Source organism: Neofelis nebulosa, chromosome 7, assembly GCF_028018385.1.
Source record: "Neofelis nebulosa isolate mNeoNeb1 chromosome 7, mNeoNeb1.pri, whole genome shotgun sequence".
Classification (NCBI taxonomy): domain Eukaryota; kingdom Metazoa; phylum Chordata; class Mammalia; order Carnivora; family Felidae; genus Neofelis; species Neofelis nebulosa.
The window spans coordinates 106,704,238-106,730,210 of record NC_080788.1 but is presented as its reverse complement, the minus strand read 5'-3'; the positions used below and the strand labels follow the sequence as shown (position 1 = coordinate 106,730,210).

Below are 25,973 nucleotides of genomic sequence, written 5' to 3'. Positions count from 1 at the left end.
CTGTTTTGAAGGGACACATGCACCCCAATGTTTATAGCAGCACTATCAACAGTAGCCAAAGTATGGAAAGAGCCCAAATGTCCATCGAAGGATGAGTGGATAAAGAAGATGTGGTGTATATATATACAATGGAGTATTACTCGGCAATCAAAAAGAATGAAATCTTGCCATTTGCAACTATGTGGATGGAACTGGAGGGTATTATGCTAAGTGAAATTAGTCAGTCAGAGAAAGACAAAAATTATATGACTTCACTCCTAGATGAACATAAGGGAAAGGAAACAAAAATAATATAAAAACAGGGAGGGGGACAAAACAGAAGAGACTCACAAATATGGAGAACAAACTGAGAGTTGCTGGAGGGGTTGTGGGAGGGGAGATGGGCTAAATGGGTAAGGGGCATTAAGGAATCTACTCCAGAAATCATTGCTTCATTATATGCTGACTAATCTGGATGTAAATTTTAAAAAACAAAAAATAAAGGTAAAAAATATATATATAATATGCCTGCTATCTGCCAGGCCATATTATTCCATGCAATACTCACTGTAAATACTACAGGAGGCATCACTAAGTATTAGACAGACCAAGAGTCTGTTTGTATCATTCTCTGAAATTTGTGGATTTTAATTCCCATAAGTAATAATTCTCTTTGAAGACGATACGCAGTGATAATCAGAATGAATTAAAATTAATTTAAATAAAGAGAAATCAACAGTATTTTTTTTAATGGTCTGCTGCTCGGTGGAGTTGACCAATCAATGGACTCAAAATGAAAGCAAGGCCACAAATCTGAGACCATAAAATAAGTCTTTTTAAAAGGATAATTTAGGTAAATTCGGATGGGTCCATAAAGAGCCCCTTGGGGGTAAACTATGTCTTATTTGTTTTTATATTCCTAATGCCCAAGATGTAACATGTGCTGAGTGAAGAAGCAAATGAATGAATGATTTGCAGGCTTTTCCAAGCTGAGGCATTTCCTAGGCTATGCCACGAGCATGCTATGCCAACTGCATAGCATATAAGCAAACTTAAATGAATTCATCACGGGGAAAAAATAACCTCTGAGGACTTTCTTCATACTGCCTAGGTACATGGAGGTGTGTTCTCTCATTTAATACAATAAGACTATGAAAGCTCTATTGTGCACCTTGTACAATGAGCAAACTAAGGTTTATAGAGTTTAAGTGACTTACCAAAAAGCCCAGAGCAAGAAAGCAGTGAAGCCCCAATCCAGACTCTGGTGAAGGCTCTTGAGCGCACTCCCTCTCCCTCACCACACCTTCAAGGAGTTCATGTTTCTCTGCTGAGGAGGACGCTGCAGTGGACCTCCAATTCTGCGAAGAAAGGTAAATGCCAAATCACTTTGCAAAGAAGAGAACTATAACCACTTAAAATGGAAGTGAGGCCACATTGTGACTAACCTGGAAGTTCTTAATCTTTTTGTTTTGAACATCACCAGCCAGAGGAGAGAGGGCTGGGCACATCCCTGTCGTGCAGTCTGCCCTGTTAGTGCACGATTGGTGGAAAAGCAGACACTAGGAGCCCAGCAGTTAACCTCCTTACTCTCAGATTCTTGCTCTAAAACCAGCAAATAAAGCCCCTCGCTAGCACCTCCACCAGAGACGTTAGAGAAGAAATAAATGAACAAATAGATTCAAAGGGGGTATTATTGCTGTTTGTAACCAATTATAGGTTTGTTTTATCTTTCAGGAGATGAGGAGTATTAGGAGGATACAGATGGGGAAGAAAGTTGAAAGGACATTGTTTTTTAAAATGTGTGTAATTTTCTTTAAATTTAAATTTAAACTCCTTTAAACTCCTTCTTCTAGCTTAACCCCAATTGGCTAAAACCAGGTTTTGGTAAAACCAGGCAAGATTGAACTGTTAGTCCTGTACACGAATTAACAAAAATATTTTATTGTGTGTACCTTATTGCCCAATGCCCATTTTGCTGCCTGCACAATTCCTTTGCAAAAATTTCCAAGGTCCAAAGAGGTTAGAGTGGGAGAGAGCCAAAGCATAAGAGACTGTTAAAAACTGAGAACAAACTGAGGGTTGATGGGGGGTGGGAGGGAGGGGAGGGTGGGTGATGGGTATTGAGGAGGGCACCTTTTGGGATGAGCACTGGGTGTTGTATGGAAACCAATTTGACAATAAATTTCATACATTGAAAAAAAAAAATTTCCAAGGTCCAATGCAACTGGTTTAATTTGGCCTGTAATTGAGCTTTGCAGACAGCTAAACTCTTTTGAAGTAGGATGGATAAAGAGGGAACCAGGGAAGCAGAGTTCCCTAAAAATCTTTCCATGTGCACAAATTTTTTTCCAGCCTAGTGTGCTCTCTGAACCATTTCCTGCATTTAGCAGGTGGAGCAAGGGCTCATGTGAAGAAGGAAGCACACACATCATGACTCCTCACTGAGAGTCAGCTCCTTTACCCTCTGTTCCTGCTTCCCCCGTTGTGAACATATTTGCTGGATCAAAAATTGAGACACATGGTCTGGCCATGAAAAATGAAATTAAGAAAATTAAGAATGCTCCAGAAAATCTAGGACATATGTTCTCCAGAGCTGTAGCAACCTGGCACTGTGTACACAGTAGGTGCCTAATAAATGCCTGCATTGAAAATCACAGCAGCATTCCAAACGGCATTTTGAATTTTCTTCAAAAATCTTATCTGCAGCTAGAATTTTTTCTAAACCCTAAATTCCTTCAGAACCCAGGAGTATGCTGATTTGCTACAGGCCTCTGCTGGGTCCATCCAACTTAAGTACCACTGTTTTCATTTTGAGATTTAAACTAAATCTAAAACTGAAACCTGGGGTAACCGGGTGCCTCAGTCCATTAAGCATCCGACTCTTGATTTCAGCTCAGGTCATGATCTCAGGGTCTTGACTGAGATGGAGCTCTGTGCTGGGCATGGAGCCTGCCTGAGATTCATTCTGTGTGTGTGTGTGTGTGTGTGTGTGTGTGTGTGTGTGTGTCTCAAAAAAAACCAAAAACCCAAAACGAAACAAAATAAAACCTGAGGGCTCTCACTTAAATCCTGGGAACTTTAAAATATGGCTAAAGATGCAATATATTCTTTTCCACTTGAAAAATAAATAACTGGTTTGATAAGTAAAGTGCTACTCCAAACATACAACAGTAAAATGCCCCCAATGAAGTATTAACTGTTGGTGTGTTTAGATAAGAAATACATTGAGTCAAAATCAAGCTGCAATTACAGGACTTCAAAGCAAAATAATTTGGCTCGCAATGTTCGCTCTAATCTCACATCAAAAGCAGCTGTATCATACTCAGCTTATGAAAAGAAAACAATTCTTTTGAACCGATGTGAAGCATGGGAAAACAAGGATAATATTTCCTGAAAACTTCAGGGAAATAGAGTCACACGTGGAATACACAGAGAATTTCAGAACTTTCTAAAAATATAAGATGCCTAGAAACACTACATTTCATGAAACAAGAACAAGCGTAAAACCCCCAAAGGGAACATCCAATTTTCATTTTTAAGACTTCTAGAAGAGCATTCATATGAAATAAATCACTGTAGCTAAGATCCGTCCTGGACACCTGGGGATGGAGAGATGAGACACAGAGGTGAAGAAGGGTGAAATCCTAAAATTCATCCAACGAATCCCATTCTCTGGACTACAAAGTAGACCAGTACTTCTCACGCTTTAATGGGAAGGAAACCTTTTAAATGCAGAGTATGGTTCAGTAGGTCAGGGGCAGGGCCTGGGAGTCAGCATTTCTAACAACCTTCCAGATAATGCCACTACGGCTGGTTCACGGACCACACTTTGAGCAGCAAGGATGTAAAACTTCTGACCTCTGAATCCCATACATCAATCACTCCTTGCAAAAAGCCAGCAGCCTAACTAGATAAAATGTGGCACAGTGTGCAACCCGGAGGAGGTAAGGGGTATTTTCATGTGTTAAATGACCTCCCTTAGAGCCAACACAACAATATAAAGCAAAACAAAAGCAGAATTTCAATGGCAAAGACCAGCTCATTAAAAGCATATCATTAGAGAGATTTAGATAAAAGGCAACTGAAGCCGGCTGAAGAGGGTGCTGGAGCTTTTACCTGAAGCTTTTGATTTCTCTGTAAAGTTTGGTGAAGAGGGGCGCCTGGGTGGCTCAGTCGGTTAAGCGACCGACTTTGGCTCGGGTCATGATCTCGCGGTCCGTGAGTTCGAGCCCCGCGTTGGGCTCTGTGCTGACAGCTCAGAACCTGCAGCCTGTTTCGGATTCTGTGTCTCCCTCTCTCTGACCCTCCCTTGTTCACGCTCTGTCTCTCCCGGTCTCAAAAATAAATAAATGTTAAAAAAAAAATAAAAAAAAATTTAAAAAGTTTGGTGAAGAGTCGCAGAGGGAGGGCAGTCGAACAAGTTGGTAGCCAAAGTCATTATCCGTCCCAACTTTGACAGACTGAAAAATATCCATGTGAATTTGCACCAGAAACAGCTGACTTGGAGAAGATTTCATCATACTTAATGAAGATTTGTAAGTTCGTTATTTATATTATTAGGCTTATATTACATTGATTTGGGATATCCAAGAATCTAGTTCCAACACAAAAGGATCATAAGCTATGAAAATGTATGGGGCCTCACTAGGAAAGTCATCCACTGAAAACAGTCTATTAATCTAAAACTGGTGACAATCACTCAACTAGATACTACTTGTTGGAGACAGACATTTATGGGAGGACGGGGGAACCTGTTAGTACTTCATTCTCGCTTAACACAGAAATAATAAAATGGGGGAAAAAGTCATTTGAAAAGCAGATATTAGGCCTACATGAGTTGAAGGAGAAATATAATTTTTCAACCTCCAGTGCAGAGGTTATTCTTACTTTAAGAACAGTAAACAAAACAGCCACTAAAAAAATCTATATTTTGTTGCTGATGCAATAAAATAAAAAACAGCAATTAAAAAAAAGCAATATTTTCTCAACAGTCCCCAGCTAAAGCCCACATTAGTCAATGCTATGAGTTGAAAAAAGAGCATGTCTTTGCCAGCGGGTGGTAATGTTCAATTTTTCAAGAGAACAACTGTATGTTAGTGAAGGAAAATGTCAGCATATAATTTTATTACAGAAGGTTCTCCCACACATTTGCCTTGGTCCTTATAACTCTAGCATCAAATTTCAGAAGGGTCATTGGTCAAAACACTGCCTTCTTTGGGGGCACCTGGGTGGTTCAGTCAGTTAAGCCTCCAACTCTTGGTTTTGGCTCAGGCCATGATCTCATAGCGCCTAAGGTCAAGTCCCACATCAGGCTCTGTGCTGATGGCGTGGAGCCTGCTTGGGATTCTCTATCTCCCTCTCTCTCTCTCTGCCCCTCCCCTGCTCTCTCTCTGTCTCTCTCAAAAACAAATAAACATTCTTTCTTGCCTCATGAACTCATTTCCAGCGAGAAGTGAGATCTGGAAAGTGAGTATGGTATAAAGAACTGAGCGGAGACTGGGAGATGCTGGAGACCCACTAGAGAGTGCCTCAGTGAGGGCAGGAGTTCTGTCTGGTTGGATCACCAAAGTGGCCACATCACAGAGAACGGTGCATGAATGTGTAAACCCAGCTTCGTAAATCTGACCACCGGGCTTTACTTCTCTCATTGGCCAAGTAGGGAGTTAGAACCCAACATAGTCCCTCTCCATTAAGATTCAGTAACGTCCTTCCACCGTTAACATTCCAGGATTTTATGACTATTGCTGTGTATGGCAGAAACTTCACAGGATACGTATTCCCAATGTTAGAATATCCTAAAGATTGGCTTCCTGCTGAAACAGGCAAGATAAACTGGACTAGTCTCCATTTTAACCACTCTTCAACAGACAAGAGATATTCAAGTCCATTTTTAGGCTGGACAAGCGGGAGCCTCCTGCTCTCTAGGCATTCTATGCTAACTTGTGTTTGAGCGCATGAAATGCTTGGCTGAGTCTCTGAATAAGCCTGGACTTCGCAAAGCCTTGGACATCCTTTTTTTCCAGGCCAATGAGGCTAGAATCCAAGGAATTTCCCAAAGGGAGCTCCTCTGCTGAAGCTATACCAAAGACTATACCCCCACAGAGTCATGCAGTTGCCCATGTATACATTGCTCCTGCATCAAGTCCCAGAAAGCCTTCCCCAACCTCTCTGACTAGTCACATCTCCATATCAGGAGCACTTATGCCCCGTACCCCTCCCTTGTATGGCACTTAGCCCAAGGGAAATTGCACAGTTGTGTGCTTATTTGAGTATACTAGACTCCAGCTTCATGGGCTCATCATCCATGACTACTGTTGCTTACCAGTGTCTGCCCAGCATTTAGCATTTGGCACATGTTAGACACCTAACAAACACTGAATGAGTAAGTGAATGATTTAAGTGATCTGCTTAACTAGGGGAAAAAGGTGAAATGCCTAGAACACCTAAATATTCCTTCTAATTTTAATACCAGGAACAAAGCCCTGTGGGCTTTCTATAGAAAGGCAATTTCAAAATCAACCGGGCATCCTTTGTGCCACCAAACTGAAATATAATCCCATGTGCTGTGGTCGGCACCCAGATGCGTAGCCCACACCATGGCAGGGTAATAGTGAAAACATGTGCTTCAGATCCTTTCAGAGCTGGGTTCAAGCCTTGGCTTTTCCACATGACGGCTCTGTGACCTTGCAGAAATTGCTGAATCTCTCTAAGCCTCAGTCTTTCTTATCTATAAGACTCATTCATAGGACTGTTGGAAAGATGAAATGAGAATACATCCCAAGTGTTTAGCAAAGTGTGGGAAATATGGAGAGTGTTAAGAAAATGTTAACTCTTCCATGGGGAGCCTGGGTGGCTCAGTCGGTTAAGCTGCCGACTTCGGCTCAGGTCATGATCTCGCTGTTCTTAAGTTCCAGCCCTGCGTCGGGCTCTGTGCTGACAGCTCAGAGCCTGGAGCCTGCTTCGGATTCTGTGTCTCCCTCTCTCTCTGACCCTCCCCTGCTCATGCTTTGTCTCTCTCTGTCTCAAAAATAAATAAAACATTAAATCAAATTGTTTAAAAAAAAAAAAAAAAGAAAATGTTAACTCTTCCCAAATATCATTCATCGTGTCCTGAAATCAAGTGTAGAATCCATACAGCCAGCAGAAAATACTCAAAAATAATGATTCTCAAACATTTTCAATCCTATGACCATTTTCTATCAAACCTGGATCTTGCTGTTTTGGTTTGATAATCCTGCAATTCAGTGAGGAACATCTTGGATGAGATCTCATAAATAAATCATTGGCTTATCCCAGAAAGAGAAACTGAGAAATTGTTAAGAGGTGGCATAAGACCCTAGCCAGGGGCCACATAAACATCCCCGTGCTTAAACACCAGGCTGGAAGAACAGAGTGAGATGTTGTGATTGGAAGGTCAGGAGGGCACTTACTTTACTTTGACTTTCTCAGCAGCCCCCGGGGCCCCCACAAATACTGCCCTCTTGATAACAAACTTCCCAACATTCATTTGCCCCCTGTCCTGGGCCAATGTGACAGTTCAAACCAGATCCAGTCTCTATCAACTACAACAGAGCATTTGAGGATGGCAAGATTAGTAAACTTCAAAAGGTTAGAAGGACTTGATAAGCCAAGAGCAGGGGTGGGGATATTTATTTAAAAGCTTACAGTGCCTGAAATATTCCATTTGAGGCCCCTCATCACCCCCTAGCCCCCCCCCCCCCACCTTCTTTCCCCTTGACCTTTCTGCGACCCTCTCTCAGCTCTGGAGGCTTCTTGCCTTGGGTCAGCTGCATTTCCAGACATAATGCCTTTTTTTTTTTTTTTTTTTTTTTTTGCCTAGTTAAGGTTCCAGAGACATCCCTCTCCTCAGGGTCCCTTGAGGGTTTAAAAAAGGAGATCAACATTTACATTGGTAAAATACACTCAGCTGTGGGGAGGGTTTAATCTTTTTTACAACCTTCCCCTGCAGCTGTGCTGTCCGCTTACCCCCCACTGGCCCTCTGCCTTCCTGGAAATAGCTCTCCCCACACAGCACTGATCCCAGCCTCACTAAATATAGTTAAACCGAGATCTCTCAGAAGTCTCCTAACCAGATGAGATAACTTCAGTGGGGTCAATGCATCCAGGAAAAGAGCACAAGGACAGACAGAAGGGGACCTCCTCGTGAAAATAAAGCCCTACTAAATGATCCTGTCTGCTCAGGGAGGGGCATACAGAGAGAAGCACCAGGGTTAGGGAGAGGTGGAAGATTCTTTGGTGGGAGCCATCAGGAGGGGAAATAGTCTTTCCTGACATTCCTCCCTGAAGCAACCAAACTAAATTCCTACAGCCTTTCCCTCCCTCTTTTGTATTAATTTTTTTCAAAAATATGTAGGAAATAGAGAATGAATCAGCCCAAAAAAGTTCCTGGGCAACAATTCAGATCCAACTGGGCCTCTTTCACAAGTCGAAAGAAGAAACAAGAACAAAGGAGAGAAATGGTTTGTTTAAGGGGAAAAAAAAAAATGTTCCTTAAAAATACAACCTTAAAGTCACTCAGAGGTCTACTTTAAGTATGCTTTAGGAAATAAGGAAACCTGGCATCACAAAAATAATTTTTTTGCCCACAAAGCTTAGAGGGGGCCCTTACCACATCCAGAATAGAATTCCACATTATCACCATTCAAAACCCTACATGCTCACCTTTGGATTCTGGGTCATGACCTGAATTTTCCTGTTACAATGGCAAGCTGTGGTTTACCATTCAACTTTTAAGGAGTCACAGAATGAAATAACGATTTAGAAAAGATTAAAGTACAGCATGAAGACAGCGAGCTAGGTGAGCAACACAAAGATGGATAAAAAAGTAGCGGCATATTCACACAATGTAAATTACAGCAGTTAAAATATTATGGACTATGTGTTTCAACACGGATAAATCCCCAGAACAGAATGTTGAACAAAATAAGCAAAGTATGGGAATCATACAGTCTGATGCTATTTATGTCAAGTTTAAAAACATGCAAAATTTGACTGTACACTATTTACAGATAAGTACATATATTTATAGATACATATGTAAAGTATAAAATGTGTGGAAACAAATGATGAATGCCAAAGTCGGAGTAGTGTTTTCCTCTGGGGAAGAAGGAGGGGGAAGGAATCCTCAGGGCACTTCACTGTACCTGTTTCATTTCTCTTAAAGGTGATGTGAAACAGATATGGCAAAAAAAATAAAAAATAAAAAAAAATAACAAGGATTTGAGGAGCTTCAGTGAGTAAGTGTTCGTTAGTGTGTGTTTAGTGTTTTACTGCATGCTTGAGACATTTCATCATAAATATGTTAAGAATCTCAGGCAAGAGTCTTCATATGAAAGTCAGTGCACAACTTCAGACACCCACTGAGTTCAATTATAGGACTTCCTGTACTTCCCCAAATATCTTCAAGGACCTCAGATAGGGCCTCTGTGGTGCGAGGGCTGCAATCTTCATCCTAGCACAACCCTAACCAGCCTTGGGTGCGGGAATGCCTTTTTAAGGCACTTGTGAAATCATTTCATCTGAAGGAGTCACGAAAAAGCAAGCATTAGGTATCTAAAAGCTCCCATTAGGAATTCTTAGGAGGAAATGGAATTTAACAAGCCTCCTTCAGACTAAAACATGGATACTTGCAAACCTGGTCTTTTGTCAATTCCACTACTGGGAGAGGCTGGCTCTCTCCCCAGCTTGGATGCCTAGTGAGTGACATAATCTTGGGTAAAACCATTCACATCCCTGGGCCTCAGCTACTTCATCTGGGCCTAGAAGACCTTTCATGTCTAAGTTTGAGAATCTATGGTTCAAACTGGAGAATTAAGAAAACAAGGCAGATGTGGGCAGGTAAACAAATGCTACCTCCCAACTATAATTTATTCTAAGGGTGCTGGCATCTCTTCATACATGGCCCTAACCCCCAAACACACACCTATTTCCCCCACAAGGCTTCCATAGCTCAATCGTCACCAACGGACACTCCTTCAGATTAAATGCCACATTAAAATGCAAACGATACCTGGGACCACAATCACACCTTAGCCTCAGCAACATGGATTATCTCTTCATTCACACACAACCACTTTTAACATAGGTGAGAAAACTTCAGTGATTTGCCCAAGAAAAAATGGTTCTTGAGGGGGAAACCCAGGTTTCAAGGCCAAATTGTCAAGATTTCAAGCTTAGGTCCTTTTCAGGACAAAGCACTTGCCTCAGATTAGCATTAAGAGGTGACAGAAGAAAGCAAGAGTTAGGGGGCAGGGAAGGATGGACAAGGAGATGCGAAGATGCATCTGTAGGAGAGTGAAAGGCACTGAAAATCCCTTTGTCCCCCTTTGTCATTTTGTGTAAGGCCAGTTCCCTTCACAACCTTAGGGGTTTCAACATGGCACAAATCATCATGGGTCTGGAAACAAGCTACTGAGGTGTGCAAGACTGTTATTTCTATTCCGTGTCTTCTGACTACAGACAAGCAACTGTGCAACCCAGGAGAGAGGATTTGTGTCAATCACTATGTGCAGCCCTTGGCATTGTAAGTGATCAGTGAATGATAGCAATGATTAAAGTGTGGATGACAACGATGGTGAGGACCAAATCAAGAAATGACCCAAGGTCACTCCAAAACATTGTATAGAAAATGCTACCCAACTTCATCAATAAAAAAAAAAAAAAGAAGAAGAAGAAGAAAAGAAAATGTCATACAATCTGACAGGTGCACCACAGGCCTTTCATTTATTCATGATATTTTCAACAGTTAAAACTGTTTTAACACGATTCAGTCTCTTTCCCTGTCCAAAGTGCTAGCTAGGTTCAAACAGGTTTGCTCGGCAAACATAATCCTCCCTGTCTCTTTTCTAAAGGATTTTTAATCCCTAAGAGAAACAACAGCAAATAAGCAGAGGCGCCTTCTCCAAGTTTCATCCCATTGGTCAATCAACCTTATTTGTAAGAAGAAAATAAAAGAAAGGGATAGACTAACAGGTACTTCCACATATTAAGCAAATTAAATGGACACTTTAAATAGGAAAATAAAGTGTTTGTATTCCTTTCATTAGGGAAACTCACAATATTATATTGCGAATGTCTATTATAAAGCAAAGATTTTCTTTCACCTCCCTGGGATGTCCCTTATAACAGGAGTTGTACGTTAGGTTCCTTACAAAATCTCACAATACTAAGGTGTTTTCTCATTTATTTTATTTTGAATTTCAAAGTGCTTTGAGAGTAAGGCACAAAAGCCCTAAAACAACCCCAGTCCATGATTGTTTGGGGGTACTTACAGATGTCAGTGTGGAATTGGTTAAAAAAAGGAAACAAAAGAAATGTAACCCAAATTTAGTCATTTGTTCTCGTAGGTAAAGACTTACATTTGCAACTACTGAACATAGTTAACAATAAGCCAACAAGCCTTTAAAAGTAACTTTTAAAAGTAGGACCTTAGGTGGCTACATTTTAGAGATCACAAGTACATACCTACATGACCATAAAAATTCAACTACCTAATGTTAGCCAAATAAATACTTGTTGCTTGGCACAGTGGTTCTTATGACCACATTAAACAGGTACTCAAAAGTGCTATTTTTCAAATAACTTAGAAGTAAGAATTATGAGCTCTGAAAGCTGTATCAGGTCACTGAAGCAGAAATCACTCACTCACTCTCTCTCTCACACACACACACACACACACATACATGTAAAGAGAAAATAAATAAAATTATTTTTGGAAACTGGGAATGGAAAAAGTAATATTTCTGTTTTATTATTTTAGACATATCATCTTAAATATAGATGAGTACTTGTATTAAGTAAATATCAGTTAATATTTAACTAGCTCAACTAACATTCGTGAAAGTATATAAGGAATTTTCAAACTGACCAGATCCCTTTTTTTTGGCTCTTAATTGTCTTTTATTCCTATATTCAGGTATATATAGTATGTAGTAGTTAAGCAAATGGGACTGCACTTAAAAAAACAAACACAAATAAATCATTCATAGCCTTTTTGGGGGGGAAAAAAGAAAACAGAAGCCACTTGCTGGAGCACCCGTGTGAGATGAGCACAGTATCGGAGACCTCAAGCCTTCCTGATTCCAGCATCTCCCCACAGGACTCTCCTTTGAAACACATTATACAATGAGATTTTCTTCCACCAATCTTAAAGGTGGCTGGCTCTGAATTAAACCACCCTTCTCCCGTATCAGGCTAGCAGTAACCTGTAGAGAACAATGAGGCCTGTAGAGAACATTTTGTTGTGTTGTGTTTTATTTCTAACATCCCTAAAAGTCTGAAGAGGGGCACCCAATAACCATGATAAACTGGAGAAGCCAGAATGAATTAAAAATAGCTTATGAAGATTTTGACTCTATGTCATAAAACTCGACTCTATACCGAATCATAGAACTGGAACAAGAAGAAATCCTAGAGATTTTCCAGGAAACACTTCTGATTCAAGGTAGAAAAATTAAAAAAAAAAAAAATCCCTTCACACATTTTTCTTGTGTTCGAAATAAGGTATTTCCTTTAGTTCCTGAGAAAAGCTTACCAGACATTTTTCCCCAGGCTAAGTAGAACCAAAGCCCCTCTTTCTACTGAGATTAAAATAAAATTAAGTTTAAAGCTCTTAATACTTGCCGATCTTTTTTTTCAACTTTTTTTTTTTTTTTTTTGGGACAGAGAGAGACAGAGCATGAACGGGGGAGGGGCAGAGAGAGAGGGAGACACAGAATCGGAAACAGGCTCCAGGCTCCGAGCCATCAGCCCAGAGCCTGACGCGGGGCTCGAACTCACGGACCGCGAGATCGTGACCTGGCTGAAGTCGGACGCTCAACCGACTGCGCCACCCAGGCGCCCCAATACTTGCCGATCTTTTTGAGTGAACTGTTAGCTTTGATTTACAGGAAAGGTAGACACATTTTCACACTTCATTGGCATCACTACATCTACAAGACACCTGCAGCTCCTCCCTGACTTCATGTCATATGGTCACCATTTGAGGTCACCCCAACTGAAAATTCAATTCATACTAAATCATCTAGGAGACTATAGCTACAGGCCTGAGAGCTTCACATGAAAGAATCCTTACAATAAAGTGGCTAGTGTGTTATCCTCAAGCTTTTAGTTCTGTTATTGTTTTTAAAGCCAAAAATATATTTATAGATACAAATAGAATTCTACGTGAGATTCTAAAACTTAAAGCATTTCCAATTTTGCTATTTTAAGTCAATAGTGTGTGCGTGTGTATGTGTGTGTGTGTGTGTGTGTGTGTGTGTGTGTGTGTGTGAGTGATAGTTGCAGCTGTAGATTTTCCATGTGATCAGAACTTTTCCAGTCCAACTTTCAACCAATAACAGGGTAGAAGAAAGTGAAATCAGGCTGGTGAATGAACCACTAATTCAAAATTCTTGAAGATAGTAAAGGCAAGGACACAAAAGACAAATGTTCGAATACATAGCCCACATCCCATCCCTTTGGGTGATATTCAAACTTGGGTAAATATTGTAGATAAAACTCTAACTTTAGGCACCTTGGGCAACATTCAGGGAAACAGATTCATGTATGAACCTGAAAGTACTGATTTTTAATGAAACAGAAGCTGGTTAAGATGAGATGCAATAAAGGTGAGGAACACAATATATTGAGACTTCTCAAAGAGTATAAGAGTACGAAAGGCGAGTCATAAGGGGTGCCTAGAAAAGAACAGGTTGAGGAAAGAAGTATGGGGAAGATTAATCAGTGAAAAAGAGACTAAAATTTGAAGCATAGTGTACCTAAGGAATGATTCCAAATGGTTTGGAATCTAAGATCCCAGGAATTAAGTACTTAATGTACCCATGGAAATCAGTTTTCACTGGAACTCATGAGTTGTTTCTGAAATGTATCCAAGAAATGTATTTTCCTTCAGGATGAGGGAATCCATACCCGTAAATGAAGGGGGAATCCATACCCATAAATGAAATGGATTCCTTCAGGATGAGGGAATCCATACCCGTAAATGAAAAATGTGTTATGCTAGGTCACAAAGCTCTACCATGAACCGTCTTCATGTGTCTTTGTGGGTCTTTGGCTCTTACCTTGGGAATCCTCACACTATGGAAAAGTGGAATTTTCGATGTAAACATCTGGCGGGTGAATGATATGTGGATGTGGCACCAGTTTTGCTCTTATTCATTGGGAAAAGGAAGAACAAAGAACAGAAAATTGACCAATGAGATTCTGATTTCGGCTTTAAGAGAAGTGTGATCCAAAATCTACTGTGGCAAGGGCATTCTCATCCTTCCCTTTGGGGTTGGTCAAATCACAAAAGCTGCAGTGTTGCCTTGATTTAGATGAAGGGAATGTATCTGCTTCTTCCACCAAGCTTTATGCACCATGAGGTCAGTTCCAGCCCATCTGTGAGAACTTAATACTGATTCGTACTGAGCATTCAAAAGTTTTGTTTCATTTTTTTGTTTCATGTTTTCCACTTTAGAGTCAAATTTTTTTATTGCTTGACAAAGGGGGAAATGGTGCCCCTAAGACCAAAAAAATATTTTAAGTCACATTTTCTTTCTTATTACTTCATGTATTACTTAATCATCATTTCTTAATATTTTACATTTTCTTCATAGTTTAACCTGTACCTCAAATCATCATCTCAGTTCACATCTTGAACAAGAAGGAAAAACTAAATACATGGGCTTGGAAGTCAGGTAAATCTCTGCTCAAATCTATATCCTGCCACTTATCAGCTATATGATGTTTTCAAGTTAATTAGCCTCTCCGAAGGTAATAGTATCTACTTTACATAGTTATTGTTAAGATTAAAATGAGGATGGGGCGCCTGGGTGGCTCAGTCGGTTAAGCGTCCGACTTCGGCTCAGGTCATGATCTCACGGTTCGTGGGTTCGAGCCCCGCGTCGGGCTCTGTGCTGACAGCTCAGAGCCTGGAGCCTGTTTCAGATTCTGTGTCTCCTTCTCTCTGTGACCCTCCCCCGTTCATGCTCTGTCTCTCTCTGTCTCAAAAATAAATAAACATTAAAAAAAAAAAAAAAAAAAAAAAAAAAAGATTAAAATGAGGAGGAAATGCATTTAGCAGAATGCTCGGCACACAGTAAATATCCAATAAAGTTGTTTCAAAACATTCTTCCTAGGGATGCCTGGGTGGCTCAGTCAGTTAAGCGTCTGACTCTTGATTTCAGCTCAGGTTTGTGAGTTCAAGCCCCACCTCAGGCTCTGCGCTCACAGCACAGAGCTTGCTTGGGATTCTCTCTCTACCCCCCTCTCTCTGCCCCTCCCCTGCTTATATTTGCCCTCTCTCAAAATAAATAAACATTAAAAAAATTCCTCCTATCTTTTTATAGTCACCAGATTGGCAAAAAGTTTAAAGGTTGTCAATACTAAGCATTAACAAGGATATGCACAACACGGACTCCCTTATTTGACTGCAGGAAATATGTAGCAGATTTAAGATAGTGGCCAGAAATTATTGCCCTCTCTTATATTTACCACCAAAAGATTTGGGGGGTCTATGTCCCCTCCCTTTGATTCTGGGCAGGCTCTGTGATTACTTTGACCAATGGGATGTGGCAGAACGGATGCCACGTAAGTTTCTAGGTCCAGACCTGCCACTTCCAAACTCTTAGAACATTTGTTCTTGGGACCCTGAACTACCATATGAGAAGTCAGGCTACCCTGTGGCCACCATTCTGTGACAAGCCCAAGCTATGTGGAAAGGCCCTACAGTACGAGATGCCATGTGAAGACAGTTACCGAAGAGCACCAAGACATAGATACATGAATGAAGAAGCCATTCTAGAAGTGGATGCTCCAGTATCAGCAGCCTCACCTTATACCATATGAATTAGAGACAAACTGCTCTTCCTAAATTCTTGACCTACAAAATCATCAGCAAAATAATATTGTTGTTTTAAGCCACTCAAGCTGGGGTAGTTTGTTATACAGCATTAGATAACCACGAAAGGATGAAATCAATGCAATCACTTCAGAAAACCATTTGGCATCATTGTATAAAGTTAAACATACATATACTGATGATCCAGTGATTCCACTTCTACAGAAACTCGAGCACATAAACGCCACGAAGTAGGAATAAGAATGCTGATAACAAGCATTGGAAACAGAAAAAAGACACAGGAAACAACACAAATGTCCATCAAGGGAGAAACAAATAAAGAAACATGGTATATGCACACACAAAAATGCAACAGCTATCTTTAATGAACTAGGGGAACCCGGGTGGCTCAGTCAGTTAAGCATCTGACTCTTGATTTTGGCTCAGGTCATGATCTCACAGTTTCATGAGTTCAAGGCCCTTGTTGGGCTCTGCACTGACGGCACAGAGATTGCTTAGAATTCTCCCTCTCTCTCTCTGACTCTCTCAAAATAAATAAATAAACTTAAAAAAAAAGAAAGAAAAAGAAGATTAATAAACACTAGCTACATATAGGTACCTGGATGGTTCTCAAATCTTAATACTGAGAAAAAAAGATAATATTGAGAGAATAAGGCATGTGATAGAAGAAAATATAGAGTATTATTTCAATTATTCAGAGATCAAGAAAAAGACTAAACATCTTATATATTTACATATACATATGATAAAAATTTTTCAAGCAAAGGAATGAATACATAAAATTCAAAACCGTAGTTAGCTCTGGGAGAAGGCATTGGATGTGCTCAGGGAGGGGCACTCACAAACTTCAAAGATATTGGTGATATACTGTTTTATAAAGTAGGTAGAGGTGAAAGGAGGGCTAATTTATTATTCTTTTTTTTAATTTTTTTTTTACGTTTATTTATTTTTGAGAGAGACAGAGACAGAATGTGAGTGGATTAGGGGCAGAGAGAGAGGGAGACACAGAATCCGAAGCAGGCTCCAGGCTCCGAGCTGTCAGAGCAGAGCCCCATGCAGGGCTCGAACTCACAGACCATGAGATCATGACCTGAGCCGAAGTTGGATGCTCAACTGACTGAGCCACCCAGGCGCCCCTATTATTCTTTAAACCAGGGGTTAACAAACTTTTTTTGTAAAGAGCAAGATAGTAAATATTTTAGGGCCACGTATGATCTCTCTTATATCTTCTTTTTTCTTTTTTTTTTCACGATCCTTTAAAAATGTAAAAACCTTGTCAGCTCCAGGGCCCCCCAAAAAGAGGTCATCGGCAAAATTTGGTCCACAGCCTATAGTTTGCAAACCCCTGCTTTAAACTATTTGTACATGTTATATTATCTTTTGTGTGCATGACATATTTCTCTCTCACAAAAATGGAAAACAGTGAAACAGGAAGATGGCAGCCACAAATTTTTTTAAACTTTTTTTTTAACTTTTATTTTTGAGAGACTGAGAGAGACAGAGCGCAAGCAGGGGAGGGGCAGAGAAAGAGGGAGACACGGAATCCGAAGCAGGCTCTAGGCTCTGAGCTGTCAGCACAAAGCCTAATGCCGGGCTTGAACCCACGAACCGTGAGATCATGACCTGTGCCAAAGTCAGACACAACCGACTGACCCACCCAGGCACGCCTATTATTTACTATTTACTATTATTTACTATCTACTATCTTTTTAAGGAGAAAGCATACATATTCCTTCTAACTCAGATCAAAAATCCATCAATTAATCCTCCAGTCTGTTGACAACTCGTCTGTACCATTTCACCTTAAAGAAAGACACTCTACCTTTCTGTTTGTAAAGGGGGAAAAGTCACGTAATCCTCCATTATTCTTGTCCACTGTAGACTTTAAGCAGATTCTAAATGCCAAAGTCAGAATGGTAGTAGTAGTTCTCTGTTGCTTGAGCAGGAGGGTGGGAAAAGTCATAGATAAAATGCCAATTTGGCCAAGTAATAGTAATCATTGAATGCTATCATCCAATGAGTGTCTGCTCTCAATTCAAAGCTAACATATCCTGGGCCTCACCATAGGCTGGGCATTGGTCTCACACTGTACGTGTAATTTCTTTTTGTTTCTCACAACAATCCTACAAAGTGGGTACTATCATGAACCTGATTTTAGTGTGGTGGCAACTGAGGCACTGAGAGATTAAGTCACCTGCTCAAGGTTACAAGGCTAAGAAGTGACAAAGCCCGTATCCACACCCAGGCAGTTGGATCCTGAGCCCACAATCAGCCATGACACTATTCGAGTTGTTAAACACATTTGTCTGCTCACCACAAATGAAGTGGTATTTTTATTCTCATTCTACAGATAAAGAATATGTACTTGGGCCTGACGTTGGTCCAAGAAGCTTGGCTGGAGGCTAGGACTAGAGCTAAGGCTGTTTGTGCTGGTGACATCCCACTTTGGCTTATTTAAGGAGCATTTTACAAGTCTCAGCTTGTCAGTGGTGGGCGAGGAGCTGCTAAGAAAAAAATAGGTAAAATGAGAAGTCAGACTTGTATCCACACGTCTTCATAGTGACAGGGGGCAATCCTTCACCAAGGCCAGATGAAAATAATTATACTCCATCTCCAGGCTCATACTTGGTCTTTGAGGGGAGCAGGCAGAGCATGAAGGTTATTCCTGAAGTAAGGAGGAAATCTTGGTAGCTATGAAATGGAAAAATAATCAGCATTCATCTGACTATAACTAGAATGTGGAAACGTCATTACCATTTATTCAACAAACATTTTAAATCACCCACTATGTGCCAAGACCCATGGTGGATGCTGGGATACAATGGCAAACATGCCACAGTCCCCCTCCAAGGGTTTGGAATATCTCCCCTGGGCCTTCAGTGGAACGTGTTTTTAAAAGAGCAAAAATGGAAGGACATTAGTTCTTGAGTCAAAGGCAGGAGAATGGCAGAGGTATGACATTGCTGGGGGCCACTCTGCTGGCCATACCAACACTTCCCACCCCGTACCTGGGCAGAAGGCAGAACCACACCCTGCTCTGATGAACTTTGCCTGCAGAATTCTCTCTTGGCAAGAGTTTACAATTGCCTTTTGTCCTGAGGGATAGGGTGGGGATGGGGTAGGCAGAAGAAGGAAGGTGGTTGTCAAGAAAACGGATCCTCAGAAGTGCAGTTTCAGGACCTAAGTGATTCAAAAGTCTCCCTTTTGTATCTCAAGCTCAGGTTACATAAGACTAGCACATCTGCTCTGAATCATTTCTTTCCTCTGTCTACACCCAGCCTGGGCAAACTCTCCAAATTATAATGATCCAGAAGGAGGGCTGAGTTTGTATTTTTCCTATATGGATACTTTGGGGGAAGTGAGAGGAGAAAGGCCATGTAAAAGGCCATCCCCAGGGAGATTACCAAATAACTTTGCTCAAGACTCCCTTCCCCCACCAAGTATTTCTATGCTGGGGACATTTATTTCCATGCTAGAGAAACATGGTGATCACAAGCCTGAAAGAAGGCCTTGATGAAAGGACTGATGTGCAAACAGCAGGCACAACCCGGTCACTGGGTAGAAATGTCCCCGAGAGGAGGTGTCACAAAAGGCGCCAAAGCTGCTGGCTTGTAAGTACTGATATACTTACATACTGATGCTAATTTCAGGGCCAGCTGCCAGCTGCTAGCTCCTCCTCTCCCCAGCTGCTCTGCACAGCCCAGAGCCTAAATATCATTCAATTTGGCACACCCAAAGGAGGCCTCTGAAGTGGTAAGGAATCTCCCTCTTTTTCTAATGGCAGCAGAAATTATCTCCCAAATGACTAGCCCACGCTAGCTAGAAACCCTCTTATAAAGACTGCTTCCATTTGAACACCAAGCCCCATTTAAAAACAAGCCCCCTATTGCAGAATCCCACTAGGCTTGTCCACACATTCGGGCTTAGGTCCCATTTTCAAATAGTCAACATAATGATTCTCTGCCACAGGGAAGCACTATGCTATAGTTAGTGACTACAACACTTCAATTAAGTATCAGAATCACTTGGGGTGTTTATAAAGCAGATGCCTAGACCTGTCAAACCAGAATTTCCAAGAGTGAAGCCCAAGAATTTGTGGGTTTTTTTAAGAGCTCCCCAGGTTGAGAGCAACAGCTGATCAAAAAACCTTTGTGGCCCCTCCTCATACTCTTTGGAGCCTGTTTTCTCCAGAGTCCAACAGCTCAAAGGATCTGAAACTAATTCACATTTGGGATTGAACAAGCAAGAAGGCTTAACCATGTAGGTTCCTACATTTTGACTGAACTCTGCCCTAAAGGAAAGAAATGACTCTCTAAAGAGTGAAAACTCAGATCCAGCTATAGGGTTCATGGAGATTATTCTGATGAGAACATAGATATAGCACATCCACATTCAAGATACAGCTCAACCATCCCAATTTCAAATGTTTTATTCCATAGTCCCCATAGCATTCACATATTAAAAGCCATGGGACCCAATCTGAGAATATAGAAAGTATGTGTTCTATGCCCAGAAGTGACCTCTATTTACTTAAAATCCCCTGTCAACATTTTTTTCAGGTTTTTTATTATTATTATTGAAGTATAATTGACATATAATGTTATTTTGGTTTCAGGTGTACAAGATACTGATTCGACTATTTTATATACATTACTCCAGTGTTCACCACAGTAAATGCAGCCATCATCTTTTACCATACAATATTATTACAGCATTTTTCCTATATTCCATATGCTTTACTTTTCATCTCCATGACTTATTTATTTTACAAGTGGAAGTTTGTACCTCTTACTCCTCTTTATCTATTTCACTCACCCCCGTACCTACCTTCCCTCTGGCAACTACAAGTTTGTTCTCTTCATTTAAGTGTCTGTTTGTTTGCTTTGATTCCACCTATAAGTGAAATCGTATTTTACTGTGATAAAGACCACAACTAAAAAACAAATAAAAACAAAACAGTGGAATAAAAAAATGATAGACTTTTTCAACTGAGAAATCAATTGTGTACTGAGTACTGTAATTTGAAAACTATTAGTATAAGATGACCCTGTGAAATAGTTTAGGAAACCTCAAATTAGTAGAGTCCATTGGCTGGGGGAAGCTGGAAGCAGTAAGAAATATTTGAGGGCACTGATAAGGTGAACTGGAGGCATCTGAGCCAGAAAGACTGAAAGAGGTAGAAGGATAGGAGCAGAGAGGAGAATGGAGGTGCCTAGGGAAGATCTTTCTTCCTAGAACTCCTATGCATTCTGCACTGCCAGTGTCATGGCCAGAATCTAAAGACAGGGGTACTCATCCCTCTTATTTCTACTCTGAGCTTTGTTCAACTGAAACCTGCCATGTGGGCAAAGCCACAGAGCTCTGGGCTGCTGGGGACCTGCAGGGGGCAGGGGATCCCTGCTGTGAGTGAACAGTTTGCAAAGATATTAAGAGCACTCTCTCCTAGGTCCAGATCCACAGTAGGGAGAATAGGAGGCTCATGACAGAAAGGAAGGGCCAGAAAATGGAGAGGCAATGTATTGCAGTCTCTTAGCAAGACTTCCAAAAAACAACTGGATATCATTAAGAATAGCCAAGATTCTTCCATTCCCTTGCGTGGGTAGATAGAGAAAGTCTTTCATAGGCTGGGAAAAGGAGGAAGCGACTGGAAGGCTCGAGAGGCCTGGGAAGAAGAGAACAGAAGAAGATGAATTCAAATAAACCAGAGGGAAAGAAAGATAGGGACCAAAATATAATACAAAAAAAAAGACATTCATTCAATAAATATTTGTTAAACACCTTCTCCCATTCTTAAATTCCAAAGTCTTCATTAAAAGCAGTCCAGATGCTGAAGCATCCCAAGTATGGTTTTCTACTATGGTTCAGTACAAGTCTTTAATTTCACCAGAGCTTTCCTATTAACATACCCGGTTTCCTAGCCATGATTATTTCCATTTTCATGTTTTTGCTCATTTTGCCTGAAATGCTTTCCCATTTTCCCTTCACCCTTCAAATGCTAGCCATTCTCCAAAGCACCTCCCACACAAGCCCTGGCCTAATGTCTTCACATCACTCCTTGAAACATCTCATTGAGCTTATTATTGCATTCCACACAAACACAAGATATTTTTCATTTTAAATTGTTCTATTACTTTTGATTGGAACAACAAAAAGCCCAGAGGAGTTGGTTAATTAGATGGAGATTTTATTTAAAATTGGAATGAGAAACTGATTTTCCTATAGAAATAATTATATATTATTAATAGGATAAATTTTACTGCATTGATAGCTGATTGAGATTCTAACTGCTACCTGCAATATTCTATGGGTATGTATTTTTAGTTCCCAGCTATCAGTTTACAAAGAATATTTTAGAATAAATTATGTTTGTAAATTAAATATTGCTTCTGTGAAGGACAAGTGAAGACAGAGATTGAAGAGGTGTAGGATATAAGAAGTATTAGGAACTGAGTAACAATTGCCTTCAAAAAAAATTGCAAGGTTGAGATTTTTTTAACTTGTAATTAAAATATAGAGCTTATGGCCTCCTCACTTTTATATGTGGTCGCATTTTATTGCAAGAATTTCTATCTTCTGTTTCTTTCACCTTAATAATTTAAGATCCCATTACATTTATTTTTATTGGTTAAATCAGCACCAGGAAGGTTAATCTGTTAAGCAGTAACATTTAAGAGTCTCATGCTCTACTGACTGAGCTAGCTGGGTGCTCAAAACAGTAACATTTACTAGAAAAATAGGAACTAGTAACATGGGTATGGACCTCTTTCATAAAACATGTGATGATCTATCCTCAGAAGTCACATAGTAGACTAATGTGGGGAGGGGCCTTCTTTCAGTTTTCTTAGCTTCCAAGACTCTTGGGGCAACCTGGAACCCATTCAGCAAAGTTTCTGAAAGTTCCCTGCCACTGCCTGCCAAATCTATCAGCAACACTTTTTTGCTCTTGCATTTTGCTTGGGACCATGTTTCCTACCATTGCCTATAACTGTAACTTAGCCTAGACCTTGCCAGGAATACTCCTTGATTCACAGCACTTGACTGGAAGTATTAATAAAACCCCAATGAGTATGGGCCATACTCTGAGCCTGGAATAAACACTGGATTCACAATAATTGTGTGTTTACTGAGGTTTTCATTAAAATATCACATCATTTCATAGATTTAACTTAGAAGAGGCCAATTTTTTTTCCCTCAAAATACAGTATGTGTTTTGCATGAAAGAGACATAGAACAACTATGCTCATAATTTAAATGACTTGTTTTATGGAGCAAAACAAACTATTCCCAATTTGAATTAAGAAACACACTGAAGCAGGTCATTGTGGCTTGAGTTAGTATTGAGATCAGCGTGGGCCTTAGCACCCAGTGACAAAAGCTGTAGCTCATGTGTCCGACCTTTAGTAGTTCAAAGGTTACCATGACATTTCCTTCTTCATCAGCTAGTTCCAGGCTCCTATTCTTTCAAACAGCAGCAAGCTGCTCAGAGGACGTTTGCCAAGTCAGACGTTCAGTTAAAGTTAGCCCGTCATCTCTCTAAATATATAACTTTGGGCCAGGTACTTAACTTTTCTAGGTCTTAGTTTCCTTATCTGAAAAATGGCCACAATAATTGTATTTTCCTTTTAAGACTTCTGTAATGGTTTAATTGGACCGTGCCTGTAAGATGATGCGACTGGAATGAAGAAAGGGAGGTTGGCACTGTGGTGGCTATTTGTTGAGTGATACTATTGCCCTAAAGCACAGAGAAAATTAGTCGTCTACCTTATTCCGTTTACTAAGTCACACACACAGCTTTTAATCTCACCCCCACCCTAAATGCTCACAATGGGTAGAAACTCCATCATTTATTACAGTGTTGAGGCTCACTATTCTATTTCCTTTGTGATCTGAGTTGGCTCACATGTACTGCAGAATAAGTTCCAAATAAATGTGAACAGAATACTGTCCAAATTGATGACTTCTTAGCTAATTGTTTTCTTCTGGCTTCTGCAAAGCTACTAGAAGAAATGAAGGCAAGGATGCAGGATAAGAAGAAGAGACAGAGAAGGGAGGTTAACAGAGCAGATCATGCAGAGACTCTTATAGCTGGAAAAATCAGCAGTCGCATTTTAGTTCCTTTGTCTCCAAGTAGGACTATATTTAACCGTAACCCTCAAAACGAATGAGTGATCTGTCTCAGATCTTAAGGATCCTTGGGAAGAGTCAAAGCCAGCAGCTCCAGGTCTCAACAGAAATCCAATGACATGTCTTTATTTCAAATTTCCATGAGCCACTGAAAGATGTCTATTGTATAAGAATAAACATCGTGAAAAGTAAGAAATCTGTTTCTTTGGTTTGAAAGAAAATATACAGACCATTGGGCAGTGGGCCACAGAAATTTGAAAAAAAGATGAAAAGTGCCCAACAGATTGGTGTTTCCATAGGGAGCCCCAGGAGATGAAAAGATAACTATCAAGGAGAGGGAAATAGCCCCACCTATTAAAAAGGAGGTTGTGATAGAATGATATATTTTCCTTCCTAACTCAAACATTTTCAACCATTCCACAAACACAAAAGAAGACAAATCTGGAATTTTCTCCTGTGTTATTCTGTCCATGGCATGTTATTCTGTGAAAACAGCAGCATGGAGGGTCTCTGGAGTTTTGGTGAGATCAAATAATAAATTTGTGAGTGGCCCTATGAGTTGGAAGTAGAAAGTTTAACTATGTGGTAAGAGGAGCCAGTTGTGATCAAGTTTGCAGATGTCCTTGCTGCTGACTCCACCCCTATCACAATTCCAACCCTCGTTTTGTTGGCACTGCTGTGGCAGATACTCTACTGATCCCTCTCCATCTAAATCACTCCTCACCAGCTCCAGGAGACATGGGCTTTGGTCCAAAGGTAAACAACTCTCTGACTCATTTAAGCTCTGAAAACATCTGTCTGACAAGACCTCTTTGAACACGTTGCCAACTTTTCCATATTGCTGCGTTTGCCCACCACCTTAACCCACTGAGCACTCACCCTCAAGATTATTCACAATTCTCTCGGGGCGCCTGGGTGGCGCAGTCGGTTAAGCGTCCGACTTCAGCCAGGTCACGATCTCGCGGTCCGTGAGTTCGAGCCCCGCGTCAGGCTCTGGGCTGATGGCTCGGAGCCTGGAGCCTGTTTCCGATTCTGTGTCTCCCTCTCTCTCTGCCCCTCCCCCGTTCATGCTCTGTCTCTCTCTGTCCCAAAAATAAATAAAAAACGTTGAAAAAAAAAAAAATTATTCACAGTTCTCATGAGATCTCAGAAAGAACAGATCTGCTTCATGCCCTGCGAAGAATTAAACTAGACTTGTTCTTAAAAATACAACTCCTAGAAGACCAATGGGCATTATCTTTTAAAGCTGACCGTTTTTATGCCCTGCATTCCATTCCTAGATATATACTCAAGGGAAACACTTGCTGTTAGAAGTGAAGTATTACTCTTAGCCTTGAACAGTGTACTATTAAAAAACCGGAAATAACCAAATACCGTCAACAGTAGGAGAAATAAATGGTAATGTGTTGATGTAATGAAATATTATATAGCAGAGAAAATTAACCATAACAACATAGAAAATTTTTAGTATATAATGTGTGAAGAAAGCAAGTTCCAAAAGACATCATGTAATATGATATTCTTTGCATAAAGTTTTAAAGTAAGTAAAACTAAATAGTACATTGCCGTAAACCAAAAGAAAAATCAAGTAAGAAATGCCTCTGGGAATGGGGGAAGAAGACAGAATAAGGAGAAATAGTTGGTTGGTACAAGTGGTTGATCATGTTCTCGTTCTGCCATGGGTGAAGGTTTCACAGGAGTTCATGGTATCAGTTAATTTTTAAAAGGGTCATGCATACACAAATGATGGCAATATATAAAATAAATAAGCAAGTGATAACCCCACAAATATCCACTGAGCCTTTGTGCTGAATATAAATCTAATAAGAACATCTTTGTAGCAGTAGGAGAGAAGGTTAAAAACCACTGTAGGTGGCTTCCCCACTGCTCCTCTCCCTGGCATGCTCAGAATTCATTCTTCATAATAAAATCAAGCTACCATTCAGGATAATATTTCACACAGAGGGGGAGGAAGTCCCCAGAGTCATGATCTCTTATTCAGCTGCAA

General features: G+C 40.4%; 1 long non-coding RNA gene across 1 annotated transcript in view; it reads right to left on the bottom strand.

The window, feature by feature from the left end:
• Positions 1-25,973, bottom strand: part of LOC131517284 (uncharacterized) — a 282,203-nt gene that overhangs the window by 177,787 nt on the left and 78,443 nt on the right. Inside the window, exon 3 of the long non-coding RNA XR_009264496.1 lies at positions 1,197-1,337. This is a non-coding gene — a long non-coding RNA (uncharacterized LOC131517284). The remainder of the gene's footprint in view (positions 1-1,196; positions 1,338-25,973) is intronic.